Source organism: Portunus trituberculatus, chromosome 49, assembly GCF_017591435.1.
Source record: "Portunus trituberculatus isolate SZX2019 chromosome 49, ASM1759143v1, whole genome shotgun sequence".
NCBI classification, from domain to species: domain Eukaryota; kingdom Metazoa; phylum Arthropoda; class Malacostraca; order Decapoda; family Portunidae; genus Portunus; species Portunus trituberculatus.
In genome coordinates, this window is record NC_059303.1 from 18,100,709 (window position 1) to 18,116,232 (window position 15,524).

Genomic DNA, 15,524 nt, shown 5'->3' on the forward strand with positions numbered 1-15,524 from the left:
AAAATAAAAACAGGTGAGTAAGGAGTTAGTGAAGGAGTTAGAAGATAGGTAATCCAAATGAGTCTAAATGAGTTAAAAGAAAATGGGAGTTATATAGAGTAGTTTGAAAAGAAGATGGGAGTCTCGAGGAGTTAATAGGAGATGGGAATGAGTTTGGTGGTATGAGTGAACGAACTGCATGTAACTTTTCTTTCATTATTTCATTTTATTTCGCACGTTTCATTTTGTCTTGTTAGTGTTTTCAAAAGTATCGTTCTTAGTTACTGTCTTGTTCTCCTATCGTGAAAGTATGTCTATTTTTTTTTTTTATTTGGTTATATAATTGTCAAACTTTGTCTTAGGTACACACACACACACACAAACACACACACACACACACACACACACACACACACACACACACACACACACATAAAAAGGCTGTTCGATTTTTTGTATACATATTCAGACGCATACCTAAGATTATACACAAACATACATGCATACATACATACATACATATATACATACATACTGCATACATACACAAAAGGCTGTAGTTTTTTTTCATATCCAGACTCATATCTATGATTCTAAATACAAAATACATACATACGTACATACATACATACATACATACATACATACATTATCTACCTTCATGTATAACGTGTCCTACTTCTCCTATCCTTTTTATTTATTTCTTTATGTAAACCGTGTTCTTTATTTCACTTCTTCACATATCTTTCCCTGTAGCCTTTCAATTTCCCTCTCTATTCACAAACACAATCTTTTCCTTCACGTTCTGAACTAAATGTTATGGAAGATCAAATCATATATGTATTTTTTTCCAACTCCTTTCCGTCTTCCAACACCGTTTTTTCCCACTTTTTATTTCAATACTACGCCGAAACGATTTTTATTTTTTTTTATGTCCCTTTCAACAGTGATGGATATCTTTATTATGAACTGTGTGCCTCTCTCTCTCTCTCTCTCTCTCTCTCTCTCTCTCTCTCTCTCTCTCTCTCTCTCTCTCTCTCTCTCTCTCTCTGCTGTTTCCTTTAAATGCGGTGCTACGTTACAGAAGGAATGTTTGCAAGGACATTACTGCTCCTGCTCCTCTTCCTGCTACTGCTCCTCCTCCTCCTCCTCCTCTTCCTCTACGACCCACGCAAACACGCTCATTCACGACCGTCACCCTTTAACCACCATTACTACTACTACCACTCGTAACCACCATTACCAACGCAAGATTCGCTCCACCACCTTTTTTCTATTGTTTTCCCCTTTTTTCCTGTCATTTCCTGTTTTCATTCTGTTCTATTCCCCTTTTTTCTGTAATTTTCACCACCACCACCACCACATCACTACCACAACATCACCATCACCACACCATCACCATCACCACACCATCACCATCACCACACCATCACCACAGCATCACCACCACACCACCGCAGCACACGTGAGGCAATCTGACACCTCCTCCCCCTCACACCCCCACCACATTATGACAAGTGTTCTAACCAGATTTAAATCACCACCAATACCGAGCAAAGGTATGTGTGTATGAATGTGTGTTTGGTTCTCTCTCTCTCTCTCTCTCTCTCTCTCTCTCTCTCTCTCTCTCTCTCTCTCTCTCTCTGATAATGAAGTAAATAACCACATAAATAAGTAAATTCAATCAAAATTATGCCTACCACAATCGCACCACCACAATATACATCACCAGTCACCACCAGTTTTTTTTTTTCACCCACAAACCCAACCACACCCAGCCCTGGAATCATCACATTATACACATCACCACCACCACCACCACCACCAGATCACCACATCACCACATCACCACTACAGTAACAGTATCACTCACGGACAAGGCCCAGCAACCCGGCCCACTCCACCACTTCACTAGCCAGACTGAGTGGTGAGGAGACCAGAGACAGGACGGGGCACCACCACCACCACCACCACTGGCACCACCACCAACACCACCACCACTTCCACTAACACTGAAGAGACGTCCGGTGCAGCCACTCAGGTGATAAAAATGGTGATGATGGTGATGATGGTGATGTGGTGAGGTGCTTCAAGGTGGCAGGTCGTCACCATCACTATTATTATCACTGTCACTATTACTACTGCTGCTGTTGGTGGTGGTGATGGTGTTACTGGTGGTGGTGTGTTGGTCTTGTCTCCAACGGGCGATGTTTGAGGGAGATAAGGGTGTCTTTATCTTTGTGTGTGTGTGTGTGTGTGTGTGTGTGTGTGTGTGTGTGTGTGTGTGTGTGTGTGTGTGTGTACTTCATAAACGTACATGGCATCTAATTTTTAGGAAGTTGTGTGTGTGTGTGTGTGTGTGTGTGTGTGTGTGTGTGTGTGTGTGTGTGTGTGTGTGTGTGTGTGTGTGTGTGTGTGTGTGTGTGTGTGTGTGTGTCAGTTGATTTCCCCTTCTTTTTAATGTAATAGTAGTAGTAGTAGTAGTAGTAGTAGTAGTAGTAGTAGTAGCAGCAGTAGCAGTAGTAGTAGTAGTAGTAGTAGTAGTAGTAGTAGTAGTAGTAGTAGTAGTAGTAGTAGCAGTAGCAGTAGCAGTAGCAGCAGTAGTAGCAGTAGTAGTAGTAGCAGTAGTAGCAGTAGTAGTAGTAGTAGCAGTAGTAGTTGTATAGTAGTAGTAGTAGCAGTAGTAGTTGTATAGTAGTAGTAGTGGTAGTAGCAGTAGTCGTTGTTGTTTTAAGACCTTCCCACCTATACTACAACGACCACCACGACTCTTATCTACAACAGCGCCAGCCTGCCACCCTGTTCTGATACGCCCTTTCTTACTTCATCCTTATCACCTCCTCTCTGGGCCCTTCCTATCCCTATTCATTACATCATCCCCAAGTATTATAAAGCATCCTTCTCCTTCAACACCACGACGCCTTTTCATATCCATTCTCCTTACTGTAATTGGTGATTTTATACAGCTTCAGAAATTCGTGTGGTGGGTATTGAAATAGTGAAGACTGCGGCCATTAATCTTCTGACCTCCATACATCCTTCCTAATGTCAATAAAATGGTCCAATCGTACACAAAACTCATGATAAAAATGTGTCCCAGTATTGAAAGGGGTTAAAACTAGCCTTTCAAGTACTTTATATTCTCTCTCTCTCTCTCTCTCTCTCTCTCTCTCTCTCTCTCTCTCTCTCTCTCTCTCTCTCTCTCTCCACTTAACAATGAACAGTACTACATCCGGGTGCCTCCTGTTTTTAGTGTAATTGTCGTCACCATCACCACCACCACCACCACCACCAATTCCCGTTAGGTGTTGCACGGTACACCACCACCGCTACCACCACCACCACCACGAAACACCACTACATCTTCAAGCACTTCTTTAACACGGCTCGTAATTGAAACCGTCCATTTTTTTCCGAAAGAGAGAGAGAGAGAGAGAGAGAGAGAGAGAGAGAGAGAGAGAGAGAGAGAGAGAGAGAGAGCTATCATCTATTGTTCTCGTATCGTTTTCTTTGAACTAAGGTAACAAGGAGAGCACGGGAAGACACACAAGAGCGCCCTGCATAAAGAGACGTTATTCAGACACTTCACCTTACCACGACTATTTTTAGACGCCACAGAGATGATTAACCGGGTTCTCAAGGCTGTTTCTCTAGTCAGTAATGCAGAAATAGAGTTAATCCGTCGCTAGAAACCGCATAACCGTTGAAATAATACGTTAAACTACAATTAGAGCCTCTTGAAACCCTGGAGCAGTGAAGTGGTTTAAGGAATAGGAAGCTACGGAGTACAGTCACATTCTCCCGCGCCGCATCCATAACAAAGACAAGAGGTGTATTGACAGTATTGCTAAGCGACACTACTACCTTGCTCTGCCCCGCGCGCCACCCAACACCAACACACACACACACACACACGGCTTTTGTACTACAATGCACGGTAACGCCTCACTCAGTCCCGCGCGGCACCCAACACACACACACACACACACACACACACACACACAGAAAGAAAGATAAACAGATAGATAGATATAGATAGAAATATAGATAGACAGATACAGATAGATATATAGATACAGATAGATATAGATAGATATACGTATATAGATACAGATATAAGTAGATATAAAGATAGATAGATTGATTGATAGATGGACTGATGTGTGTGTGTGTGTGTGTGTGTGTGTCGATGGTGGTGGCGTGCAGGATCTATTGAAGAGCGTGGCATGTGCCAAAACACCTGCGCACACACACACACACACACACAGTAATAACCACCATCACCACATCCCATCATGACCTTCGATACTGCCCCCCGTCTAACCAACGCACCCAACACACACACACACACGGATCACCTCTCTACAAGTGTGCGGGTAGAGGCATTTTCTAGTGGCATTCCACTACATTCCATGGGTGTGTGTGTGTGTGTTCGGCATTCCTCCTACGCGGGTTCCTCTCGTGTTTTCTGGGTTGAGTTTAATTAAGTTTTTATTGTTTCTAATTGTTATTGTTCGGTGTGTTTTGGTTTGTGGTGTGCTTTGATTACATTTAGTGTTTTTGATGTTATTTCTATTGCTTTTAATTGTTGTTGTTGTTTTTTTTTAATTACTAGTTTAATTTGGTTTCAATGTCATTCTTTTACTGTTTTTTTATTTATTAATTTGATCAATGGTTGGTGGTTTAAATTTTGGTGTTTCAATGTGATTTTTTTTTTTTTTTTTTTTTTTACCTTATTTCATCGCTGGTTTGTAGTTTAATTTAGTGCTTTAATAAGTTGGGGTTTTTTTTACTAATGTTACTTCATTAAAACCGTAGATGAAATGGACTTCAAATGTGGTGTTTTAATGAGTTTTTAGTGATATGATGTGTTAATTTGATATCAGTGTGGGGGCTGTTTAAATATGATGTTTTTATTCATCTTATCAATTCATTCAATCATTTATTTAGTTATTTCTATATCTATTTTTTTTCATACTATTTTTCTTCATACCTTAATATAAATATCTAAACCAACTATTCTCCCAATAAAAAAAACTTCCTGTAACCTTACAAAATAAATCACACTACTACAAAACTATCATTCATACAGCCACCTGACCCACTCCTCCCCTCACCACACCTGTCAATAGAGAAATAAATAAATAAAAAAGCCTTCACAATACACACAAATCATCCCCCTGTAATATAATGAACTGACACACACACACACACACACACACACACACACACACACACACACACACACCTACCTACACCTACTATACTCTTCACCAATATAACCCTGAACAATTCCAGCATTATATTCACACACAGATGACTTTTTGAGTGATGCGATGAGGGGAGCAAAAATTAATATCTAGACTGAATAAATATAAAGCCGTCATCACCAGTTCGGCTCCCAATATTGCACCAATTTATCACCAACGATGTCAGGGAGGAAGGGGACGGCACGAGGGTGTGTGTTCATTCACTACTGGAGCTGTCTGTCCTGGTGATCTCATGGGTGGCTTTTGTTAAGAGTATAATAAAGGTGTCTGTTGTTGTTGTCTTTTTATTCTTTTATAGCTCTTAACTTCTCCTTGTCTATGTATTTTTGAGTCTATGCTAAAGGTTTTTTCTATCTTTTTTTCTTTTTTAGTTTGTTTTCATTTTTGTTTAGTGTTGAGAAGCATGTCTGTCTGTCTGTCTGTATGTGGTGTTTCTCCTTCAAGATTTGGGTGATTTCTCTTGTCTATCTATTTTCAGTCTATGCTAAAGGTTTTTTCTATTTTTTTTTCTTTTTAGTTTGTTTTCATTTTTGTTTAGTGTTGAGAAGCATGTCTGTCTGTCTGTATGTGGCGTTTCTCCTTCAAGATTTGGGTGATTTCTCTTGTCTATTGTTTGAGTCTATGCTAAAGGTATCTGGTTTCTTTGCCTCATTTTTAGTTGCTCTCATTCATTTTTGTCCAGTGTAGAGTGAATGTGTGTCTGTATATCATGTTTTTCTATAAGAGTTGAATAATTTTGGCTGCTTTTCTATTTTCAGTCTATGCTAAAATTATCCAGCTTTTCTTTTCTTTTTTTTCCATTATTAGTTCCTCTACATTGTTTTTGTCTAGTGTAGAGTGAATGTCTGTCTGTACGTGGTGTTTCTCCTTCAAGAGTTAGGTGATTTCTGTTCTGTCTATCTATTTTTAAGTCTATGCTAAAGGTATCTGGTTCCTCCTTTCCTTTTTTCCCATTATCAGCTTCTCTACATTGTTTTTGCTTAGTGCAGAGTGAATTTCTGTCTGTATGTCATGTTTCTCTATAAAAGTTGGGTTATTCTAATTGTTTCTCTATTTTCAGTTTCTTTATTCTTTTATCTTTAGTTCATCTTAGTCATTCCTGCCTAGTGTAGGGTGAATGTGTGTCTCAATGTGGTGTTTTTTATAAGAGTTGACTAATTTTGGTTCTATTTGTCTATTTTGAGTCTACACAAAAGGCATCTGGTTTCTTTCTTTTTTTTTCATTTTTAGTTGCTTCCATAAAAAAATGAAATAATGAAATGGAAATCTCTCAGCTATACTATCTGCCCCAAGACCTGAAGGAGAGAGAGAGAGAGAGAGAGAGAGAGAGAGAGAGAGAGAGAGAGAGAGAGAGAGAGAGAGAGAGAGAGAGAGAGAGAGAGAGAGAGAGAGAGAGGGTGGGAAGAAGAAGGAAAAAGAGAGAGAGTACAATAAGGAAGACATTTGCAGAGAACCTTGCATGAAGAGACCTTGTGTAAATATTCAGACCAATGCACACCACTGACTCCATCACAACAACAAGTGGTGGAAATAATGACACCATTAACATCAAACCACCACCATCACCACCACCATCACCATCACCACCACCACCACCACCAAAGCACACTGCAGTACACAACAGGGTCACAACACACCATTATAAAACAAGGTAAACAATAATATACTTTTTTTTTAGCTACATAAGTCAAGGTCTATTTTTTCCGCGCTTAAAATATATACATACATTCTTTTACTCTGTTGGAAATTTTAATGTTTTCTTTCTATTTTTGTACGATTTATTACTCTAGATCAGTGGTTCCCAATCCGAGGACCATGGGATACAGAGTAATATGAAAATTATGGTTTTGAATTAAACTGGACTTTTTACTTACACCAGCACTTCCTACTAAGTCCAAATTACCAAGTTACTTTAGTATATACATAGATATTGACACCATCGCACAATTCATAACTAGTAATAACTTAATGAAAAGATGACAGACTGGGCCGTGGAGATTATTATATATTGGTCGAGGGTTACACAATAGAAAACGGGCATCACTGCTCTAGATGGTAATTTGATGTGTGTGTGTGTGTGTGTGTTTAAGTATATATTCGTCTATCTATATTTTATTCTTTCTTTTCTATCTTTAAATCTCTTCATAATTTTTTAGTGTTTTTGTGTATTTTTTCTGTAAGTCTGCATCCATTTTTTTTCATAATTCTCAACATCAAATTCATTCATTCTTTTTTTAATTATGTATGTATTTCCATTTTCTTCATAACATTTGCAGTAAAAAATATCTTACCTACATCACCTTCTCTGACATGGAAAAGATTCTCTCTCTCTCTCTCTCTCTCTCTCTCTCTCTCTCTCTCTCTCTCTCACTGCATCCTTCACTCTCTTCCTTTCCTTTCTATTTTACTACAATCTCTAATTTTTTTCCATTCCTTTCCCATTTCTAACCATGTCATCAGTTTTTTGCCATCCTCTCTCTCTCTCTCTCTCTCTCTCTCTCTCTCTCTCTCTCTCTCTCTTTACGACCATCAAGAACCTTAAATATGTAAGTTAGATCCTGTGGTGAAGCAGCAGGTAAATACAACACATGAGGGTAACTAATCTAGTACTACTGCTCTGGACTGACTACCACACTGCACCATCACTTCGTCCTCTCTTTCCTTCACTATCAATCACTGTCACACATCGCTACTTTAAATAAGTGTTTAAGCATCAACCTCTCCCCCCCCACACACACTCACATACAGACACACATACATACACATACACACACACATCAAAACATACTATATTCTCGCTAGTTTCTTTAAGTCTAATGTTAAGTCTTCCCCTAACTCAATGTATATTTTCAGACTATACTACAAAATCAATTAAACTGTTGTGTGCTTCTGTGTTTTCATCTATCTATCTCAAACTCATTTAAGAGGGAGGTTTTAAGACATTTATCCCATTTTGATCCTGTCAGGGGACCAGCATAGAAGAGGGCCTTCTTGTTTGACCGTTTGTTATCTTTGGCCAGTTTTCCACTCCTGCATAAAAAAAGAAAAGCTTCACTTAGTTGCCGGCAATCATTATAGTGACGTCAGTGCATTGGATGTCACGGATTTGATTCCCCAGCTATCCCTCAAGTCAAGCCTTCAGATCAATTTCTCTGCCTTTCACAGCACCAGGCTCAAGTCCACCACCACTACAGCCTCCTTATTAGTGCTTGAGAGGGTTGCTGCTTTGAGTGTCCTGTCCAGTTTGATCTCCCCAGCAACTTCCTCTCATGCCTTCAAATCAATTTCTCTGCCTTTCACAGCCCAAAACTCAAGTTCACCATCACTACAGCCTCCTTATTAGTGTGCTTGGGAGGATTGCTGCTTTGAGTGTCTTGTCCACAATTCGATCCTCCAGACACTTCCTACCATGCCTTCAGATCAAATTCACCACTCACTGCTCAAGGTTCAAGTTCACCACCACTACAGCCTCCTTGTTAGTGCTTGAGAGGGTTGAGAGGGTTGGTGCTTTGAGTGTCTTGTCCACAGTTCGATCCCCCAGCGACTTCCTACCAAGCCTTCAGATCAATTTATCTACCTTTCACAGCTCAAGGCTCAAGTCTACCACCACTACAATCTCCTTATCATAGTGTGCTTTGAGTGTCTTGTCCCCTGTTCAATCATCCTTCAGCCACTTCCTAAGGTCAAGAGTTCGGATCAATTTCTCCGTCTTTCACAGCACAAGGCATCACAATCAATAAGCCACTGCAGTCTGCCTTCCTCCAGAGCCTAACAGGTCATGAAACAGAGTCATCACACCAATACTATCACGGTTTCTCTCTTTACATCATCCATTGGTTTAATCCTTATGGAACTGGATAGCTTACGAATTTCTCCCAATATCTGTACTTGTTTACACTTATCTCTGGTTTTTCTTTCTTAACTTTACACTCATAACAGCATTCACAGTTTCCAAACTTCTTCAAAAACATCATTTTTTAATTTAATTCTTATGGAACTGGATGGCTTACAAGTTTGTTCCAATATTTGTTCTTGTAAACACTCATCTCTAGTTTTTCTTCCTTAACCTTGCACTAAAAACAGCATTCCCAGTTTCCAAGCTCCTTCATAAACATTATCTTTTTGTTTAATCCTTATAGAACTGGATAGCTAATAAGTTTCTCCCAACATTTGTACGCATAAACACTCATTTCTGATTCTTCCTTGACCTTGCACTCACTAAAGTATCTGCAGTTTCCAAGCTCCTTAACAAACAATAAATGTGTTTTTGAATACCGAGAAAGCTACAAGTCTGACAGTTTCCACATTCCTTCATAAACGACAAATGTTCCCGGTAAACGAATACTCAGGCAAGTATGGGTGCTACACTCTGATAAACTGTACAACTGAGCCTCAATTACCTATATACTAAAGACCTCCACATTCCCTCCTATTGTTCTTCCCTTGGCTACTTCATGAAAACACTGAGAAACACATCCAAAGACACAGTAAGTTCACCATGCAGACTTAAGTAAAAACTGTAGTAATCTGTATCATTCTTCCATAAAATACTTCCATAATAATAAGCATAATAAAGGAAAGGAACACGTGGTTAACAATTAGATAACACCTCATATTTAGCGCTTCTTAAAATACTTGTAACAATGCAAGTATAAAAATTAACACTAAAACAGGTATGAATAGACGAAAAATAAGTGAAACTACACATCTTCCCACCATAAACCTTTCCAATCCCATCAAAACAGGAAGGAACCCAGGTAATAATATGTATCATTACACCCCCCCCCCCATAAAGTACACCCATAATGCAAGCCAAAAATACCACCAAAGCATGTAAAAAAAAATAATAAATAAATAAATATGGAACCCTGCACCTTTTTCCACTGATAAACTTTCCTTAAACCCCAATGCATATAAAACACCACCTTACCCTAATAAAACACACACACAGCAATGCCTGTCAAAAACACCACCAAAGAAAACAAAATTAATGGAAACTACTTTTTTTTCCACTACAAACTTTCCCGTGAAGTTTCCTTAGACTTCTCTGAGGAAATAAACACCACTGCACCCTCATAAAACACACCTACAGCAATGCACGTCAATAAAAACACCACCACAGAACACAAAATTAATGGAAACTACATCTCAACCCTATCAAACTTTCCCATAAACCCCCATGGAGAGAGATAAGGCAATAATCTAACCCGTAGCTCCCACAGAGGACACCCATAACACAGCTGCATCTCTTCCCACACATACACTTTGCATAACACAAGCAAGGTAAACTGCAGGACAGCACAATACCAGCACACACACTCACACACACATATAAGGAAGCAAAACCCCAAAACAAAACGGGAATATAGATGAAAATAGGCTGTGGATAGGATACGGTAGTCAGCTGCACGGTACTCTCAGCTGGTCGGGGCAGGTGCAGCTGGGACAGTACTCCTTGCAACATTAGTACAATAACAACAGTAACATTGTCATCCCCCCTCCAAAAGAATAACAGAAACAAGCAAACTCATAGCATAACTGATCAAATACACCAAAAAGCACTAATAAACCACAAGATTAGCCTAGGGAATCCAAAATATACACGGGGACATGAGATAAAAACATTTGACAGGGATGGACAGAACCCGTACAACGTCAAGTCTATTACAGGTGGCCCATTGAAACCCTTGGCACCTTTCTACTGAGTGCCAAGGGGTGTGGGGAGGAGCATGGCACTCACCTATGTTGTCTGTGTTGGAAGAAATGATGTTCGGTTGCTTAGGACACAGTTACCAGTCAATATTGGAGTGGAGCAGAACCATCGACCTCCCTCACCTGAAGCCGCGCAGCACCTCCTCCACCACCCGCGCACACCCGTAAACAAAGTAGCGCCCGCTTCCCACATCGGCTGATTTTTATACATTTTTCTCCTAATTCATGATGTGACAGTAGATTTTATTCGTATTTATTATCTATTTGTTTATTAAAAGTGTTCCGGGTTTTATACAATAGGTTGTAACTTGCATCAGTCCCTCTTTAATCCATTTTCTCTTTCTTTCTCTGCTCCACGGGCTGCACCGAATTCGTGATATAAAACACGATTTTATCTATAACATTTATTTGTATACTTATTTTTTAGTGTTGCACATTTTGTATTACAGACTTTTATAAATTTTGTCTCTCATAACCCGATTTTTTCCCTTCCATCTGTCATACCTACATGTTGCACCTAATGCACATGACGCAACTTCCATGGTCACACTGCATATTATTGGCTTCGTCTTACCATCTTATTTAAGAGGATAAAGTGGATTGCAATAATATTATCTATATTTCTCATCTACAAAATAAGTGAAGGATTAACGATGGATGCATATATTTGTCAGCTAAGTACTCAAAATAAGTAACGCCAAAATACACATTGGTTGTCTCATTCAAGAAGACATAAATGACCATACTTTTCGTTAGTTTTCAATACAAGCAGATAGACATTTCTTTATTTTACACAGCCTGAAAAGCATTGACCTTCTATCTTTGGTGTGGGCAGGAGGTGGACGAGTGAGCACCAATCTGCGACTATTAAAAGCCTCTACCTAGTTGAAATGCCACGAAATTTTAAGCGTTTTCACGTCTCTTTACTACAGCATCTTATTACTGGACCAATGTATAAAAAAAAAAAAATAATAATAATAATAATGATAATAATAAAAAAACGCTCACTGAGGCACAACTATGTAATTAAGATGAGCACAGTAACACAGTAACACTGTATCTCAGTGTTTATTTATTATTTAAGTCCAGTCACAGCCAAGGGATAACTCTGGAAAATTATCAAATGCCTTCCATGCCATTTTTTAAGGTCTGGGCAAGGAGGTTAAACTTTATTTCTCATTCTTTGGGTATTTTCGATATCATAAACCTATAAACTAGCTCTTTGTATTGACATCTATGGCTAATTATTAGAGCTGAGCAGGATCCGACTTTTTATGTACTCACGAATCCGATTACTTGGTCTGGCGGATCCGTGGATCAGAGTACTTGAGCACGGGTGGGGTGGCGCGGCGCTGGATTTGCCTGAGAGCGGGATCCGACTGGCTGCCCTCTGACGAATCCAAGCAGCGCGGTACTCGTCTCGCTGCTTGGATTCGTCTTCCCGCGCGGTAATCATCTCGCTGCTTGGATTCGTCTCCCCGCGCGGTAATCGTTTAGACTCGGTGGTACTCCAGTCCCACAGCGGGATCCGAGTACTTGCCTTCAGACGAATCCCGACCTTTGATAGGCTACTGACGAGACTAATACAATTAACACGCAGTTTAATAGAGGAAGGATGTTAGATTTATTAGAATGTATTTCGCTCTGCACAATTACATAATTCTATGGCCATATGGCTATGAAGACGACTGTCGCGTTCCCCTGTCTCTGTGGTGTCAAGGCTGCAACTGAAACTTTTTTTTTTTTTTTTGGCCATTACCCTGGCATAGGTATTAGGCCATTTTTGCTATTTTTATTTTTAAAATTTTCTTTATTTCAGTTTTGTTATTTATTTATACGCGGGACTATTTATATGGTACGTTCTGACGTCACAGCGTATCAGCTAATCAGCCTTCGGAGAAATTGAGGAATGAATGGCAACACTAAATTCATATTATAAATGTCTCTCGCTGACTAATTTATATAGATATTATTTCTAGCCAATTCTGCTTTTTTTTTTTACCAATAATAAAATCATGAAGCCCAAAAAGCGAAAAACAATAGTGAATGATCGCCAGATCCATCAGGATTCACCTCTGCTAGGAAAGTAATTGTAATTGGATCTGAGTACCGGATTCGCCAGGATTCGCCTCAGCCAGCAAGTAATCGTCAGTGGATTCGAATACCAGAGGCTGGTAATCAAATCCCTCTTGCCTTGTCGGATCCGGTGGATCCGGATCCAGTATTCGGATCCGCCCAGCCCTACTATAAATTGATACTATAATTATTGATACAAAATGGCTGAGGTGGCGGCCGGCCCTTCCTTATCTATCAACCTAACCTACCTCATCTATAACTATTATAGGCAGGGCCGTGCAGAGGGGGGGGGGGGCGGAGGGGGCTTGAGCCCCTGCCCCTTTGAACCTTGATGCCCGAAATGCCCTTTTGCAGCATTTAAGGGGCGCCAAATTGAAGCTGAAAGTCATGAAATAACTAACCCGTAACTTCAAATCCCTTTAAATGCCCCTTTTAAACTTTTGAGCCCCTGCCCCTCCAATGGTCTCTGCACGGCCCTGATTATAGGACCGTCTTGCCTCAACATACAGCCGCATCACTATAGGCTTTCGTATCAGCTGTTCAGATATAGCTGCAATGGTCAGGTTTAAGTTTGGTGAAGAGGTACAAGGGGCGGGACCGACCAAGATGTATTAGACTAGTTAAGACTAATACATCTTGGGACCGACCTCTCCACAGACCCGACAATTTTAAGATAGTTCTCTTAAAAAATCTTTAATATTTCTGTGGTTTGAAATCTCTTTATATTCTCTTTATTAGTCTAAATATATGCAGAATCCGAATATGTAAAGTATTTGGGTCTAACTGCGTTTTTTCAAGGGTCATTTTTAAAATAATTTACGTATACGCCCAAAAAAACATCAACCCAGTAGCCGCTAACGGATGGTGGCGTCCAAATGGCAGGAACCTCCTAGGCTGCCTTCGTAGCTCTCTTCGCCCACATCTAGGTAGCATGAAATACAGTGCTTTTCCTGGTATTTCGAAGTGTTTTCAAAGACACTGTGTGTGTGTGTGTGTGTGTGTGTGTGTGTTGCAGCTACTGGCTCTCTTCTTCCAAACTTAACATGAATTTTTTTTCAAGGTATTTCGAGGTGTTTTAAAGTATACGCAGTGTGTGTGTGTGTGTGTGTGTGTGTGATGGTGAATAGAGGACAGGCAGGTGGACTGGCTGCACCACTCGTGGCTCCAGTTTGCTTTGGCTCGCCCGCGTTATGAAACACTTCCGACACGAGTTTTCAATGTTGTTTGTGCAGTTCTAGTGGCAGACTCACAATATTTCTGCTCATAGCCTTAAGTCTAAGTTACACAGGGTTTTTCAAGTCTCTCTCTCTCTCTCTCTCTCTCTCTCTCTCTCTCTCATTCCAGTTTACGTGAGAGAACAAACAATAATAAAAGGCGTGCGCTACGATTAACTGATGGGAGATGAGCGTAGGAGAGAAAATTAAGAAGAGGGTGGAAGAAAGTGTCTGAGAGAGAGAATAGTGCCAAATTTAAATAAGGGAGGAGAGTTTTTTAGAGTTACTTTTTGTAGCTTTTGTATGTTAGGAGAGAGAGAGAGAGAGAGAGAGAGAGAGAGAGAGAGAGAGAGAGAGAGAGAGAACAGTAGTAGTTAACGTAATCATTGGAAACATATTGAGAAAATACATTCATAATGAAAGTTGTAAATAATAATTGAAAAAATGAAAGAAGAAAGAATTAATTAATACACGAGATGAATGAAAGATAGACAAAAAAGTTAAAAAAGAAGAATGATTGAATAGATTAAAGGAAGAAAGAGAAAGGAAAGAAAAAAAAATGGATATAAGGAAAGAAAGAATGAAAAAAATGAATGAAGAAAAATGAATTCATACACGAAATGAATGAAAGATATACAAAGAAGTAAAAAAAATGAACGATTGAATAGATTAAAGGAAGAAAGAGAAAGGAAAGAAAAAAAATATATGTAAGGAAGGAAAGAAAGAATGATATCCTAGGCGTTTCGTTGTATTTTAATGCGCAGCTGGTAATGTTTTGGGTGTCATGGGAATAGAGAAGGCAGTGGTGCATTGGCTTCACTTCCCTGACGTCAAGCAAACTCCTTCCATTCTGCCTTCATGATATGACACTAGCTATAGATTGTATTTATAATTATTATCTATTTGTTCATTTCAGTGCCCTGGGTTCTCTCTCTCTCTCTCTCTCTCTCTCTCGGGATGAGGTGTCTGCCCAAAAATGCATAGGAAAAAAAAAGAAATAATATGCAATTAAAAGTAGTGATAAGAGAGAGAGAGAGAGGTTAAAGGTAATATTATATAGCTTCTCCGCATAATGGTGAAACAGAAGTTTAAAAATCCACACAACATTGATGAGGTTGGACGAAAAAGGGAAGATAAGACGATAGAAAACACGAAGGAAGATATAATTCGAGTTTTTTTTTCTGCAAAATAATCATGTGAAAAGAAAGACCCGTGGTGAGATTACCATTAGAGAGAGAGAGAGAGAGAGAGAGCCCTTATAGATAACAAACAA

At 39.5% G+C, this 15,524-nt stretch overlaps 1 protein-coding gene across 2 annotated transcripts in view; it reads right to left on the bottom strand.

Moving 5' to 3' along the window:
• LOC123499386 (serine/threonine-protein kinase tricornered-like) overlaps window positions 1-11,128 on the bottom strand; it is a 193,822-nt gene extending 182,694 nt beyond the window's left edge. The window contains exon 1 of one of the 2 annotated variants that reach the window (XM_045247326.1): window positions 10,990-11,128. The gene's annotated coding sequence lies outside the window, so the exon portion shown is untranslated. Of the gene's footprint in view, window positions 1-1,852; window positions 1,869-10,989 lie in introns of those variants that run through there. The other variant, XM_045247308.1, reaches the window with a different exon arrangement.
• Window positions 11,129-15,524: the final 4,396 nt, after the last annotated feature.